Source organism: Antechinus flavipes, chromosome 3 (genome assembly GCF_016432865.1).
Source record: "Antechinus flavipes isolate AdamAnt ecotype Samford, QLD, Australia chromosome 3, AdamAnt_v2, whole genome shotgun sequence".
Lineage (NCBI taxonomy): Eukaryota > Metazoa > Chordata > Mammalia > Dasyuromorphia > Dasyuridae > Antechinus > Antechinus flavipes.
The window spans coordinates 383711913-383727076 of NC_067400.1; positions in this window are offsets into that span (position 1 = coordinate 383711913).

Genomic DNA, 15164 nt, shown 5'->3' on the forward strand with positions numbered 1-15164 from the left:
AAGTTGGAATGACTTCCATTTAATGCCAGGCAGTCAAGTTTTTGGTAACTCAAAGTGGATCTTCTTGTTAGAGACCCATACCCTTAAATGTGTTATTTCTGGTGAGCAAGATGAGAGTGTTAACTGTTTCCTGAACTACTCTGTGTTTTCCTGGACTGCTCTTTAATGGCCTAGCCTTACCCTAGAAAAAGCAGAGAAATGTAACAGGGAGAGGCTGTTTCAGTTGTGATACCTGGAGTCTGGGAAGGATCCCTGGCCAAAGAAACAAGAGTAAGGAATTTGCTGGGGAAGGTTTGAAGAGGATTAGGCACAAAAAATAATCACCATTTTGCCAGGTATCCAAATAGTAAAGATGCTTCAGCTATTTATTCTAAGGAAATTGTGCTGTTTTTCACCACATGAAGCAAAATGTCCACTTTGTCATCCACATTCTGGAGTGTGATCCTTAAAAAGAAGAAAAGTTTATTCCTGAAATCTGGGACCCCATTATCATAAATAACAATGTGCTTGAGCTAAGAAACATCACAAGAATGTTTCATTCCTCTGGTATTTATAAAATAATAAAAAAAACTCTTAATAACCATTTAGGTTACCCTCATTAAGAATTTGCCACAAGCAATATTTTATTTTTCAAATTTCATGTATGCTAATTTTAAAATAAAACAAAATCAAAATAACAACAACAACAACAAAAACAAAAACTTCAGTGATTGCTTTCCAGAAAAAAAACAATTACAAATTTCCCTTCTGTTAACCACAATCATAATAGGGGATGAGCCTCCATTAGATTCCAAAAACTTCCTAATTCCTTTACCATGATTATTGTGGATCTAATATCTGTCTATCTGGGGGTTGGTAAGGATAAAAGAGAATGATGAAAAGATGATAACTTTTCAGCCAGAAAGTTAGCTTTCAGGATGATCCTAAGTACCTCTATTCTAAGTGCCACTCATCTAGTCTCTCCAGGAGAAAGGAGGGAACTAGTCTCAAGTGGGGACCCATGATTGGGATAAAGTGCACCACATGCCATGGAAACACATACATCCCTGCTAGGTTGAACCTCCCCTCGAAGATAGTGCTCCCAGATTCCTTTCCTAATACAGACTCTGAGGTGAGTTATCTGGCAAGGAGGCAGAATAAGCTCAGAATTTATCATGGTGAGTAGGATGTTCCTAGATCATGGTGCTAAGCCCAGAGGATTGAGTTAAATGAATAGAAAGCTCTGGAGGGAAAATATATCTACATCCTTTTTTGTTTTGCTTTGTTTCAAGCAAAGCAGGAAAAACAAAATAGTTAATGTGAAATTGTATTTAGAATACATTATAGTAAAATTTCTGTTATTCAGTCCAACTCACCCATACAGAGTTTTAAGGAAGAGGAAGTCTGAGGTTTGTTTTTATTCATTTATTTGTAGCTTTGCTGTATATATTGTTGAATGTGTGGTCATTCCAAGGCAGATGTTATAAAGCAGTTTCTCTGGGAGGTTTAGTTGACGTTTTTTTAAACAGGACTTGGAGTAAAAGTCTTTCTCTTCCCCCCTAAAAGAAAAACAAAATCCAACAGTTTTATGATTGGGGCTAGCTGAAGCCCTGCTTTGAAGTTCTCTCTGAAAACTAGAGACAAACAGAGAAGCTTTGATTTTCTTTATTTCCATGAATCAGCTCTGAATCATCATAGGTTTGAGACAGAGGAGGCTATTGGGGACCCTCCCCCCATTGGGAGGTTAATCCATTTCATGGCCTATGAAGGCTATGCTTGGGAAAACTCACTGTAGCTATCACTTCAATTAGGCTGACTCTTATGGTTGGGTTAAATCTATGGCCGTGTCCATACGAAAATAATAGGGATGTCTCCTTTCCTCTCTACAACAAAACTATCTCATTTCCTTTTCATTTAGATATGACAAAGTTCCTAGAAACACGATGTTTTCCCTGAAAGGCTCTTTGACTATTTTCTCTTTTTGTCAAGAATGATATTAGAGAAATAAAATTATCTGAGGAGGGGCAAAGATCAGTAGAGAATATGAGATGCTCCAATGTCACCCCATAATGCACTTGTATAACAAGGACTTCCATTTTATCAATCAAATGTAATTTTGGCTGATAAGATAAATATTGTACATTTCAGTCAGGCTTATGTTTTTCCTCTTCTATCCGTTCCCAAAGGACTTCGGAGAAGTGGAAATCAATAAATTGATCACGAGCTCGTCTCATACCTACCTCAGTATTATCATAGCCCTATTTTCTAAAGAATAGTTGTTCATTATGGAAAGAGACTAAAGCATTTCCATTTGACAGTTTTATTTGTTTTTACTATATACAACAAAAACCAATGGAATCTTTAAAAAATATTTTCATAAATAGCATTTTAAAAAACTTGGACCCAGAAAACTTTCACATATATGTGTGTGTATTTAATAGATATACAAATACATATGTATATAATGTACATAAAGGGAGAGTAAAGAGGGAATTGTATTTTTTATATTTTAATAATTTACTATTAAAGCAATTATTAAATATCTACTATGTGCTTAGCACTATGCTAACCCTCTTATAAATATTATCTTATTTTATCTTCACCACAGTTCTGGGAGGTAGGTGCTATTATTATCTTCATTTTACAGATAAAAGAAACTGAAATATATAGAGGTTAAATGATTTGCTCAGGGTCACACAGCTAACAAGGCTCCAAGGTTTTCAAGCTTCAAATCTATAGCTCTATGCACTTTACTATCTTGTTACCCCTGTATTTTTCCAGTTATGTAGCTAATGATTGCTCTTTCACATATGCTATACAGTAACATCTCAGTTAATAATTTTTCACTCTAAATTCAAAATTTTGGAATCAGAGTATATTTTCCTATGAATTATATTAAGGTATTTGTAATTTGTTTTGAATTCTACTAGTTCTTTCTATGAGAATGTATTTACTTTATTTTTTATTTTTATTTTTTGTGGGGAGGGAGAAGGGAAGGGCTAGGTACTTAATCATAAACAAACATATTAAAAGAGTTCTCATTTTTAAAAGAACAAGCTTAGAGAAACTAGGAATTTCAGGGGATATAACTAATAGCTTTGAAGTGTTTGGGTATGAAAAATGCCAAATATAGAGATATCATACATGAAGAAAATGATCTTATATATTTATACACATATACATATATTTACATACAAATACATGTGATATATAGGGGTATGTATATACAAACAGTTGTATGTTTATGTGTATGTGTGTATACACACAAGTATGTGAATACATACATACATGCATATATATACATACATATGGGAAATATAAATATATATATGTGGGAGAAGATGACAAGTAATCTGCTCAATCATTTCTTATTAGAAAGTTCATTGGACTGATCCATCACACTTACTTAGACTTTAGATTTTTGTATTTATGTCATGGCAAAGCGAAAAGATCACTGGAACAGCTGTATGGCACAGCTAATAGAGCATAGGCACTGGAGTGAGGAGGATCTGAATTCAAATATGACTTTAGATATGTACTAGTTGTGTAACTTTGGGCAAGAATGAAAGAAAGAAAGATCCCTGGTCATGGAGTCAGAAAACCTGAATTTGAATTCCAGCTCTGGCATTTAGTAGCCATGTCACCTTGGATAAATGACAAAATTCTCTGTGAGCTTCTGTTTCATTATCTAACATGCAACTTGCTTGTCCTCCCCCCCCCCCCCCCCCGCTCACAGGGCTGCTGTCCCTACTGCATTCTGACAGGGCATCATTGGATTTGGAGAAGAGAAGGCTTGAGTTCAACTTTTGTCTCTGCTATTTATTATTGACCTTTAAGAAATTCTCTTAATCTCTTGGCCACTAAATTTCATAAAGTAAAATGAGAATTATGACACTTGTATAAACCTTGTATCAGGATTTTGTGAGGTGAGTGTTTGTAAATCTTAAAGTGCTACATACATGTAATAGTAATGAGATGGTAGAAGCTGAAAGATTCTCCTTGCCCTATTTAGTAAATAGGAAAGAATCAACAGAGCTTAGTGGATAGAGAAATAACCTTAAAATCAAGAAAACTTTGAGTCCATGTGGATCCTGTAGCACAGAATAACTGTTTGACTGATCAATGCTGTTAACTTCTTAGTGCCATCAGTGTTCCTTAGGAATATAAATTTAGAATACTGATAATATTGGGGTTTTCTCAGTAGGAATTCTCTATACAAGTAAAGTTATAGGTCCAATGTCCCCCCCACATCCGTGATAATAATTAACATTTATATTACATGATATATACAGGGATCTGCTGGAGATCCCTCATTTATTAAATTTTCAGTGTAATCATTTACTCTTCTGAAACAGGAATGTGTTACAAATTAGGATTTAATTTATTGTTTTGTTTACATTTTAGGCAAAGGGATAAAAGAAATGTTAATACTGCACATTAACTTAAAGGTATACATTTTCTCCCCTTTGGAGAGATAGTCTTTAAATATTTGCCAGCCCATGCCCATATATCACTTTGAATTTTTGCTGGGTACATTACAATAGAATCCCAAAATGTGTGGAGATAGGTATAACATTAAAATTGATCTTTCTACCAGATTATGAATTTTTTGAAAAGGTTAAAAACAACAAGAGGGAAAGACCTATGTCCTATTTTTTTAACTCCTTCTTTTACTCCCTCAATCTACCAAACTCTTCTTTGTGAATAGTATGTTTCATAATTGGTTATTAAATCTGAATATCCCAGCAGTAGAATGATCCTTTTAAGTCTTTCCCCGTTAGTGATGATAGAGTTGCACTCATCTTGAATTCTCTTGCAAAGGCTCCTTTTTCAGTCACACAAGGAATCCTTGAGATCAGTAGAACACCTTACCAAACAATAGTGACATAGTCTATGTATATAGAGTAAAATTGATCACAGAGATCAAGCATATGCCCTTGTAATCCTAAGTGTGGTCTTTTCAGTACCTATGCTAATCATTCATACATTTGGGATGAAAATGTATATAAAGTATAAAAGCTAAAAATTAAAAGTCTCTGGATCCATCCCTGGTTTATAGAGAATTTCTTTGTGGAAATGCTGGGATGAGAGTGGCAGTTTTATAGGCAGCAATACATTTGGGTCTATAACTTAATATAAGTGTGATATAGCATTAGAAAATCTGCACTTGAAATTAAGAAGCCTCATTTTGAATCTTTGTTTTGTCTATATCATTTAGGACAAATCATTTAAACTGTCTATATCATTTAGGACAAACCACTTAAACTTTTCTAAGGCTCAGCTTCCTTATCTGTAAGTTGAGAGAGATTTGGACTAAATGATCTGGAGGTTTTCTTCCATTTAAAAATCTATAATGCTGGACTCAATGACTCCCAAATTTTAGTTTCAGTTTTATATCTATGAATCTAAGGTTTGCTTACATGATTTAAAAAAAAATCGTTCATAGTTTAATGAGCACTTATAACAATATATACTTTGGAAATAGTATCCATATTTAAGCTATATCAGATTGATCGATGTCTTGAGAAAGAGAGAAGTAAAAGAGGGAGGGAAAAATTTGGAACGCAAAATCTTATATAAATGAATGTAAGAAATAATATTTTATGGGAAATATAATGAGACAGGATGAAAAGCAGGAAGAATACTAAACTAAAAGTTCATAGACATGCGTTTGAATCCTGTCTCAGATATTTGCTGGGAAACCACTGATGAATTATCCAAAGACTTCTTTTCCTCTTGGGCAAAATGGGATTAATACTTGTGCTATCTACTTGACAGTTGTTATGAAGAAAGTGTTTTCGCAACTTTAAGTCACTATACAAATGTGCTATTAGTAATAGTGAAAAAGAAAATAATCTCCCTAAGTATTTGACATAAAACAGACATTGAAGGTCGGGAAGCAATTCTTAACCAGAGAAATCTTTTTTCTTCTTTGGATGTGGCCAGGAAGATGGTCTACTTATTTATTCTGCCCTTGGTTGTCTTTTTAAAGAATCACATTTCATTTTATATTTGGCCCACACTCATAGCCTAAGTTTTTTTTTTTTTTAATCCTTCTTCTATCATACAGTGTAGCTTCGACTATCTTTTTCAGCCTTGTGTCATTTTCAAATATGACCCACATTCTATCTTTGCTTTTGTCGAAGACCTCTTCTTGGGTAGCAGTTTCAAATTTAGAGCTGGAAAGGACTTTGGGTGCTTTCCAATCCAACGTCCTCATTTTACCGATGAGAAAACTAAGGCACAGAGAGGTGGTGATTTGCCTACGGTCACTCTAGTAGTGTAAGAGAGAAGGAATCTGAATTCGGATTCTCTTTCACTACAGCTTGCAGCCTTCCGCAAGCGTGGTGTGAGGATTCTCATTCAAGTGCAGGTTGAACTAGGTAGAATTCGAGGTTCTTTCCAATTTTGAAATTCGTTGAATCTTTGCGTTTGTTTCTCCACTCTTAACTTTTCATTTTACAAGTATTATCATTTGACAAGTATTCTCCTTTGAGAGGATCCTAGTTTCCCATCTTCTGAGGGTTCCTAGGACAGGAGCTGTTCCTGGAGGCAGGTAAAGTGGCCCTTGGGACTCTGGCTTTTCAGTTTGCCGAAGTAGTGTAACTAACGACAGTAGACGCCTGAAGGGAGGTTAGGGAACCTGACCCCGGCTTCCTTCAACTTCTTTGAGGCTGGGTGGGGGGAAGGGGGGGAAGGGAGGACGGAGGGGGAGTGAGGTAGCGGCGCTTTGTTATGCTTCCCCCTAGAGAAAGCTAGGAGTAGTGTCTGTGGCGGTTGCCCAAGCAGCAGGACCGCCCGCCCGCCAGGCTGGCTCCCTCCCTCCCAAAGTCTCCCCAGGCTCAGCTGGTGCGACAGTGTAGTTGCTACAGGCAGAGCGCTCCATCCAACCACTCCGCCTTTGTAAGGAGCCTTTTCCTGCACAAAGCAATTAGGATCGAATAAACATTCGAAACAGCCACTTTGTAAACAAAGTGTACAATAGCTCCCCCGTGTTCTGCAGCTCAGGGGTGACTAGGGGAGCAGTGAGAAAGAAAGGAGGGGTGCAGTGTGGGGAGGAAGGGGGGAGGGAACGAGGTCAGGTTGCTGCTTGAATGCAAGCAGAGGCGAGAGCGCTCCCTTAAGTTTCTATAGTGAAGCAGGATGCTGTCCCTGCAGATTAAATTCACATTCTCTGAAACGCAGTCACCCCCAACGCCAATCCTCGGTAAGAAGGGGTTTGTGTAAGGCCTGGAAGCGCGTGTCTTTAGTACAGATCACCTTTCTTGACACTTCAGTAACCCATAGATACTCTGACTTCTGGCTTTGGCTAGAAGCAGATGCGTCGCGGTATAAGAGTTGATGTCCCAGCTACCTTGAAAGTTCCACTGTGTAATAGCAGCTTTCTTTGGCTCCAACTATCCTGACCGCTAATGTTGGGTTCCGAGAGGTCAGTGTACTTCTCTCAGCAGAAAGATGAGAAATCCTATCATATCTCCGCTCTCTACTGGGCCGCAACTATAAGACTCTAGTTAGCTTGGGCTCATCTCAGCTAAGTGAAGATGCGCCAAGAAGCAGAACTGGAAACAGAAGAGCTCCTGTTCATCTCTTGGGCGTCTTGGGTGAAGCAAATGACCCTCGTCGAATACTTATTTGCATAGACATCCAGTGATCACTCAGCTAGGCCCACCTCAGGCATATTCGGAGTTGTATTTCTGGAGCTTACAAAAGCCACCAGGACTAGAGACCTTTGCAAATAGTGTGAGTCCCGAGGAAATGAAAAACCGACAGTTGAAGAATAAGCATCTCCTCTGTTAAGCCCACGTTTTAAAGCCACAGTCTATCAAACAAGGATATGCGCTTAAAAAACAAGGGTAAAATAAAGGGGTCCTTGTTTTCTGACAAGACAGGCAGGTCGTTAAGTGCTTGTCTTTTTTGTCTACGCATCTCTGGCCTGTGGTGATCTCGGGAGCCACTTATGAAGCAAGGACACTGTGTCACCGGTTTTTGTGAGTCAGGTCCCAGTGCAGGAAAGGCCTTGATTGGAGTGATCCGTCCCAGGGACCTGCTAGTCTAATTAATGTCTCCAGTTGTGTCACCAAAGAGGAAAGAAATGACCAGGGCTTAAATTCTAAGGCATTTGGCCATGCTAGAACTTGGACTGTGGCCACCCTCAACCTGGAGTCTGAAATAAGAATTTGTTTTCTTCTCACTTACTAGAACCACCTATACTTTGGGTCAAAGGACCAAGACATGATCTTATAAGGCCTCTGAGGACATAGGGTAGTCCTGGGTTACCAGAAGGGGGTGTAAACAGTAAACAGTAAAAAGGAGATGGTGGTCGGAGGCAGGAGCCCCCTGACCCTCCTGGGAGGTGAAAGATGGGGGAGATTCATTGTCTCTTTAACTTTCTATTTCTTAAAGAACAATTTGGGGCAAGGAGAGAGGAGACCATGTTTTAGGGTGTGTGTGTGTGTGTGTGTGTGTGTTTTAATCTTATTACCTGTTCTAGTGGGAGAAAGGGCATCGAGTTAATTTCCTCTGCATTGGCTGAATAGGTTCTCAGACTGATCTGCAGGCATTCTGAAGTACTTCGAACCCATTTTATTTTTCAAAGGTGTATTCCTACTTACATTCAGGATAGTTTCCTCTTGGGCGACTTATCCTACACCACTCCTACATTCCCCACCTTTCTTTCCCACATACCCAAGTGATTTTGTATTTCAACAGTCATTCTGATAAAGACTTCCCAAACTTTTTTTTTTTATCCTCCTTCTTTGGAGGTGGTACAATACCTCCCACCCCACCCCCACCCCCACCCCTTTTTTTTTGCGGAAAATGTGGGTAATGTGTGTGAAAGGCAACTAATTCACTGTGTCTAGCAGCGCCACACATCCCAGGGGGAGGGGGCTTATTTAAAGAATTTGTTGTTTCTCTCTGAAGTTACCGAGGTGCCCATTAAAAATAGGAGCTTGTCTTGTTTACATCTGAGATGCCGGGTCTCGGGATCTGAGGTTTCCCAGAGAACGAACACCTTGTTCAGAGAGCTACAGAAGCTACAAGTTGTCACCCGGATGCACTGATGTAGTGAGTACCTATGGGATTATATACCACCCTTATTTATGTTCCAGCATGTGACCTATCATATCTAAATGGGCTGATTTCGAGTGGCAGGAATCTCTATATTGGCAAGACAGGCTAATTAGGTGGCTATTACTGTCTGTGCTTTCAAGAAGGCAGAAGAAGCAGACAGGTAATCTTATCTTCTGTCCTCTCCTCTTTTTTCTCTTCCTCTCCTCTGTGTCTGTGTCTCTCTGAATCTGTCTCTGTCTCTCTCTGTCTCTGTCTGTCTCTTTTCAAAGATGGGGATTTGTGACAGTAATCCTGGGTGATATCTGTGTTTCTTATTTAGGAGGGGCAGGGAGGGAGAATGAAGTTTAGCATGTTCTAAATGATCAACATTATTTCACTTATATCTGGGGGAGGAGGGTACTTTCAGACAAGCAAAGGGATGGCTGGTTGGCGTCTTACTGGAGAAAATGGTCATTTGGATAGCTTATTTGGAAGACATCTCAGAGAGTAACTTACTTTTTTTTTTTCCCTGATGGAGAAAAGTCTGCAAGTGTTATTTTGGTTTATTAGTTTTTACATTTTTTTCTTGGGATATGAGTAGGAAATAACGGAATTCCAGGTATTTGATCTTGTACTTTTTAATGATAGAATGATCTGGGTTTATTGAGTAATATATTACCTTAGATTTTTCTTAAAGAAGGGGACGACGATACATATTGATAGTCACAGTTCGAAGAATACCGAATTCCACGAAATAAAAATCTACATTGGGACGAAGCTTTGGCGATGTTTATCGGTCTCCCATACCCCTTCAGCACACCCTCCCCCTGCAACTACTTCTATGAAATTTACCAGATTCCAATCTTAAGGCAAGAAAAAAAAAGTGTTTCATATACAAAACGATCGGAGTATTTGCAGATAATTGCGAATGTCAAATACTCCGGTGTGATGACAAAGTGCAGAGATCTCTGGAGCTCGAAATCTTAAGGGCCAGGGGCCAATGCTCTGGGCAGGACCTCCTTTGGCCACCTAAAGGCTGTCAGGAATCAGGGAGCCACTGCTGGAGGGATGGAGAAGGCAAAAGCTATGGGTGGGGGCGGGGCGGGTTGCGAGGAGGAGAGAGAAATCAGAGAGCAACTGTAGACAATTAATTCTTCTAGTCCTTTGGTTTCTGCAACGACTGAACACTTTATTATTCATTTTATCCACACTCAATCATAGAGAAGAAAAGGGGGTTGGGTTTACAAGAATCATCCACTCACACCACCTACATGCTTACTCATTCACTCACTTACTTAGGAACCAGATATTAATAAATGTACAGACCTTCAGGGCCCCATTTCTAACTGAGGAGGGTAGAACAGCATCTTCCTCTCTATCCATACTTCAAGTTAAGAAGATCTTCAGAGTTCTTGGAACTACTCTCTAGAATCCACTTAAAAGCCTGGCATTTCTTTCTTCACATACCATCTCCCCTCAAAATGCAATGATCTTGAGATGCTTTCTTCCTTTAGGCACTATTAAGCATTATTCCAGAAGTTTTATGCATAAGAAAGAGAGGGTGAGAGAAATCTGACTTTTTCCCTTCTTGGATCTTTTGAGAAAATATTGGGAACCTTCTGGGAATTGCTCTGCAGTCTTGCAAAAGCAAACACCTAAAAATTCAAAATAAACAGTAGAAAGCAGGTCCCCATCTGCTAAGAATACTGATCTAGAAGCATCTATGACACAATTGTTTGGGAAAGAAACAATTCTTTCTCAATTTTGCAGAAAGTAAGCCTATGGTTCCCTCCTCCCCACTTTTATAATTACAAATCTATTGAAAACTGAAGGAGATGGGATGCTTAAAGGAAATTCAGATTAGAGGTAGACAACTATATCTTCCTTCACATCCTAGCAGTATTATGTAAGGAAGAAGTAGGGTTATTAATGTTATTGTTTCTATCTATTAGTAGAGTGGAGCTGAAGGAGATGGATTGGCATATATATGCCTTCCTGCATGAGGTCCAGGAAGGTATACGATCTATTTAGCCCAGTTCTATTGAGATCTCTGCTAATTGGGCCTCTGATATAGAGTCAATCTGGAGAAATAGATTCAGTGGAGCACTCTTAACAATCAGTCCCTGACAGATCCTATTTCTTTTTGAAGGATTTATTCAGGATGAGATGCAAGTTTTGCTCAGACTCAGGAAGGTCTAGGGGAGGGGCGGGTAAGTGTATATTGGTACTGACAAAAGAATTGTTAATACTTTAAGAAAGTTTATGTGAATATTTTGTGGACTTTTCCACTCTTCGAGCTCTCCACTTTTCTTCTCCCTCTCCACTTTTCTTCTTCCTCATTAAGTGCCTACAAGTCTATATACTAAGTTAGTGGATGGGAACTCTTAGAGGTTCTTTCTCTAGTTGTCTGGGATTTTCCCTAATGATAAGTTAAAAAAAAATCTGCCAGTATACAGCACCAGATTCTTTTGGAGTGGGGAAGGGGGGCAAGTTGGGATGGAGGAAAAAAGGAAGAGGGAAAAAAAAGAAATGTTTCTATCCATGATCCCCAATAGTTCTCACCTTGTATTGTGCTTGAATTTGGGGATGCCAAAGTCAAAAGGGCTGGAAACCAGAATGTCTCCAGCAGGGAAGCACTGACAAACAGAATTATAAGGACCCTGATTTCTTTGAGCAGGATAAACAGTCTTTCTCTACTTGCCCAAATCCTTTTAAACAATTTACTACTACAACCTCAGTCTTTGAATAGTAAGATTTGCTGGAACATACATACATAAGAGAAGTTCAGGGGCAAGAAACCTCACTTTAAAGGAGGTGGTCACCTGGTCAGCTCAGTGGCAAAACAGTCAGGGGGTCAATCTTTTGGACTTCAAGTCTTATTAGCATTGTTGTAAACTTTTAGTGTCTGTCCTGGAGCTGACCAAGTCTGACTGAGGCCCCAAACATGTAAGATCTGATTCTGTTTGACTTTTCAAATCAAAGTGCATTGATTGGACCCAAAGAGTTCATGGTGCATAAATACTTTAATTAAACCTGCAGTAAACAGACAAATCACTTCTCACTCTTCCATAGAGAAGTTGGGCAGGTCTCCCTGTATCTGGCTGCAGCCAGATCTTGAAGCTGTTTAGTTAAAGAAGGAGGAAGAGGAGAACAAAAACAAGAAGAATAAGAATATAAGAGATGTGGGGGAAATCCATTATTTTAGCCAGAAAAACTGAAAGGAAAATAACAACTTTTCCTGTGAACTCCAGATTATGGTTTCAGGAAGGTGTTGAATTTAGCAATTGTGTTTCTTCTCCCAGTATGTACTTATGTCACTTTCCAATATACCACTACAAAAGGAAGGCAAGGATGACTCTACATTGGGACAATTTCTCTGGGTTTGCTTGAAGAATACTTTGAGGCTGCCAGATTGAGTATCATTTCTCCTAACAGCCTCCCCTTCTTTCCCTCCTCCTTCTCCAGTCCATAATTCCTTCTCTACCAGTTCCAGTTATTTTTAGTACTGGCTCTGATCCTCAGGTTGTTTCTGACAGTGGGGTGTCTTGCAGTCATTGCCCTTTGGTTACCCCACCGATATTCCTGCTGCTACTTCTTTGTTGTTAGCCAAGAAGCTCCGTCTTGGCCACTGTGAAGCTCTCTGACTGAGGTGCTGAGGAAGGAAGAAACCGGGTTGTGGGATTGTGAGGCAAGACTCAGTTAGGAAGCAGATCAGGGAAGGAAACTTTGATTCCACAGGAGTAGGGAGAAATGAGTCTTACATCTCAGTGTCTACAAGATCGCCACTTTCTCCGCCTAACCTCTCAGTCGCCGCAGCCGCCGCACTTCCCCTCCTCCTTCCCTCTCCTTCTAAGATATGAAAGTTGGGGGGAAGAGGAAATTAATCAAGCCTGTGAAAAAGTGGTTTGGGAGAGTGTTTTGATGAGGCTTGCCCTCTTGAAAGTTAAAGGGAAAACAGAAGCTTGAACTGCTTCCACGTCATCAAAGTGACTTTAAAAGTGATGGTACTGTGGAAGCGGGTTCACAGGAACAATGCCAGCAACTCCACAAACCAGTTCATGGAGAGATACAATTTCTTTGCAGATCTTTCTTCAGTGGGTATCACAGCCTGAACCTAAATCTTCTAAAATATAAGTGATTTCAGGTTAAGAAGTAGAAAAGAGTGAAAAGAAACTAACAGATTTTTCAATCGCTAGCGTCTTAAACTCTTTATAATATGAAGTTAATATAGAACAGGAAATAATATATTCATTCATACATATATATTACATACATTCATATACACACATTACATGTATCATATACACATCACACAGATATTATATAAATATGTGACATATTTTATATATGTGTGCTTTCCTGAATGAGGCCAGCTTTCCCCTCGTTTACATATTTGGATTCAATTTTTAAAATTGAATGCTTAACATATGAATCTAACATATCTGTTTCAGAAATATTACTCTTCATTTCTCTTGCATTACACTAGTGGAGTTCTAGTTTAGGAACCAGTACTTGTTAGGGTGTGGAAAAGATTTAACATATTTCTATCCCCAAAACTGTCGTTCCCCAACTTACCTAGCAGAATGTAAGGGAAATGAAGACCAAATCGAGTACATTCCTTAAAAGACGTTTTGCTACTAACGTTTGGCAAAAATCAAGTTTTGATTTCATTTCAATTTTTATGCAGAATTCCACCGGAACTTACTAATCAGACATTTGCGATGGTTATATAGATAAGATTATGTTTAAATAGGGAGTTTGAGGCAAGATGCCCAGGTGGGGGAAAATACATGAAAAGTTTTAAAGATTGTCAGAGAAGGGCAAAATATTTTAAAACAAACATCTAGAATTTATTAGATCATGGAAAGCTTATTTGACACAGCAAAATCTCACTATAAGGCAGAAATTGACCAACCAAAATGTAGTAAAATATCTTCCTATTAACTAGTGCACTTTATAGCTATATCGTCGGGGAAATCGAATTGTTTTTCTACGTATGGTATGTAAACATGGTTCACTTTATGCGAACCTCCTTATATTGTTCATATTGTTCCTTTCTTCATTTCTAAATTATGTTTGTAATAATTTGCCTTCTCAAAAACACCAGTGAGACACTTCCCACATTTCCCAACATATTTGGACGCAATTTAGGGTAGATACTGATTTTTTTTTTTTTTTCCTGTCAAGGGCTTTCTTAGAAAGCTACTTCTGCTCAAGCACAAACTCATGAATTTTCCAAATTTCGAAAACCCTGCCTGAGAAAACAAAGAGAACAAATTGGAAAACTCGTACTCAATTAACAAACGAACCCTAATTTCTTGGCTTTATTGGGCTACTCTTAAAAGTTGAGATTTCAACAACAACGACGACGACAACAATAACAATAACAACAACAACAATACAGTTCTTTTGACTGCTTATCTAGGCATGGGATCAAGAAACAACGTTGCTCTGCTGGTTCCTTGCTAGTACTCTGAGCACAGCCACTACAGTTCCTTCATTTTTATCCAAGGACAGAAGGTGTACAGGAGGTGAGGGCTCTAGGTAGAAACTCTTTTCTCTCACATCTTTTACATTTAAAAGAAAGGGAAACTTTGAGACTCCAGATAGTTATTATTATTATTATTATTATTTAATGAAACGAAAAATATGAATTCAGGGCCAAAATGTCTTTGCTATGGTTGGGGTATCGGCAAAGAAGGTTGTAGTTTTGCGATGGAGACACAGGGAAGGCAAGTGACACTAGAAAGGGTCAAGCCGCTCGGGTTTTTGCTCTATGGAGTACTGAATTTCAGATAAAATTCCGGGCCTTTGCTAAAAGCTCACAAACCTGGGAACAACCTACCCCTAGCATTCCTGTCCCCGGCTAGATGCTGACAAGCGAGCGTGAGACTGCTAATGGGCTAGAGTGCGGCATCCAGCTTGAGACTCCTATTCTCAACCGCTGCTGAGCAAAATTGAAAGACACGTTACATTTTATTATCAACAGTAATATTATTTTCTTTTGTGCCGGGGGCGTATTTGGAAGAATACACAGGGCGGCACTCTTCTGTGCTTTCTCCAAGCATTTGTAGTTCTTGTCGTGAGGAACTGTCAATCTTAAATTTCCCTTTACAAGATTATTTTATTAAAAA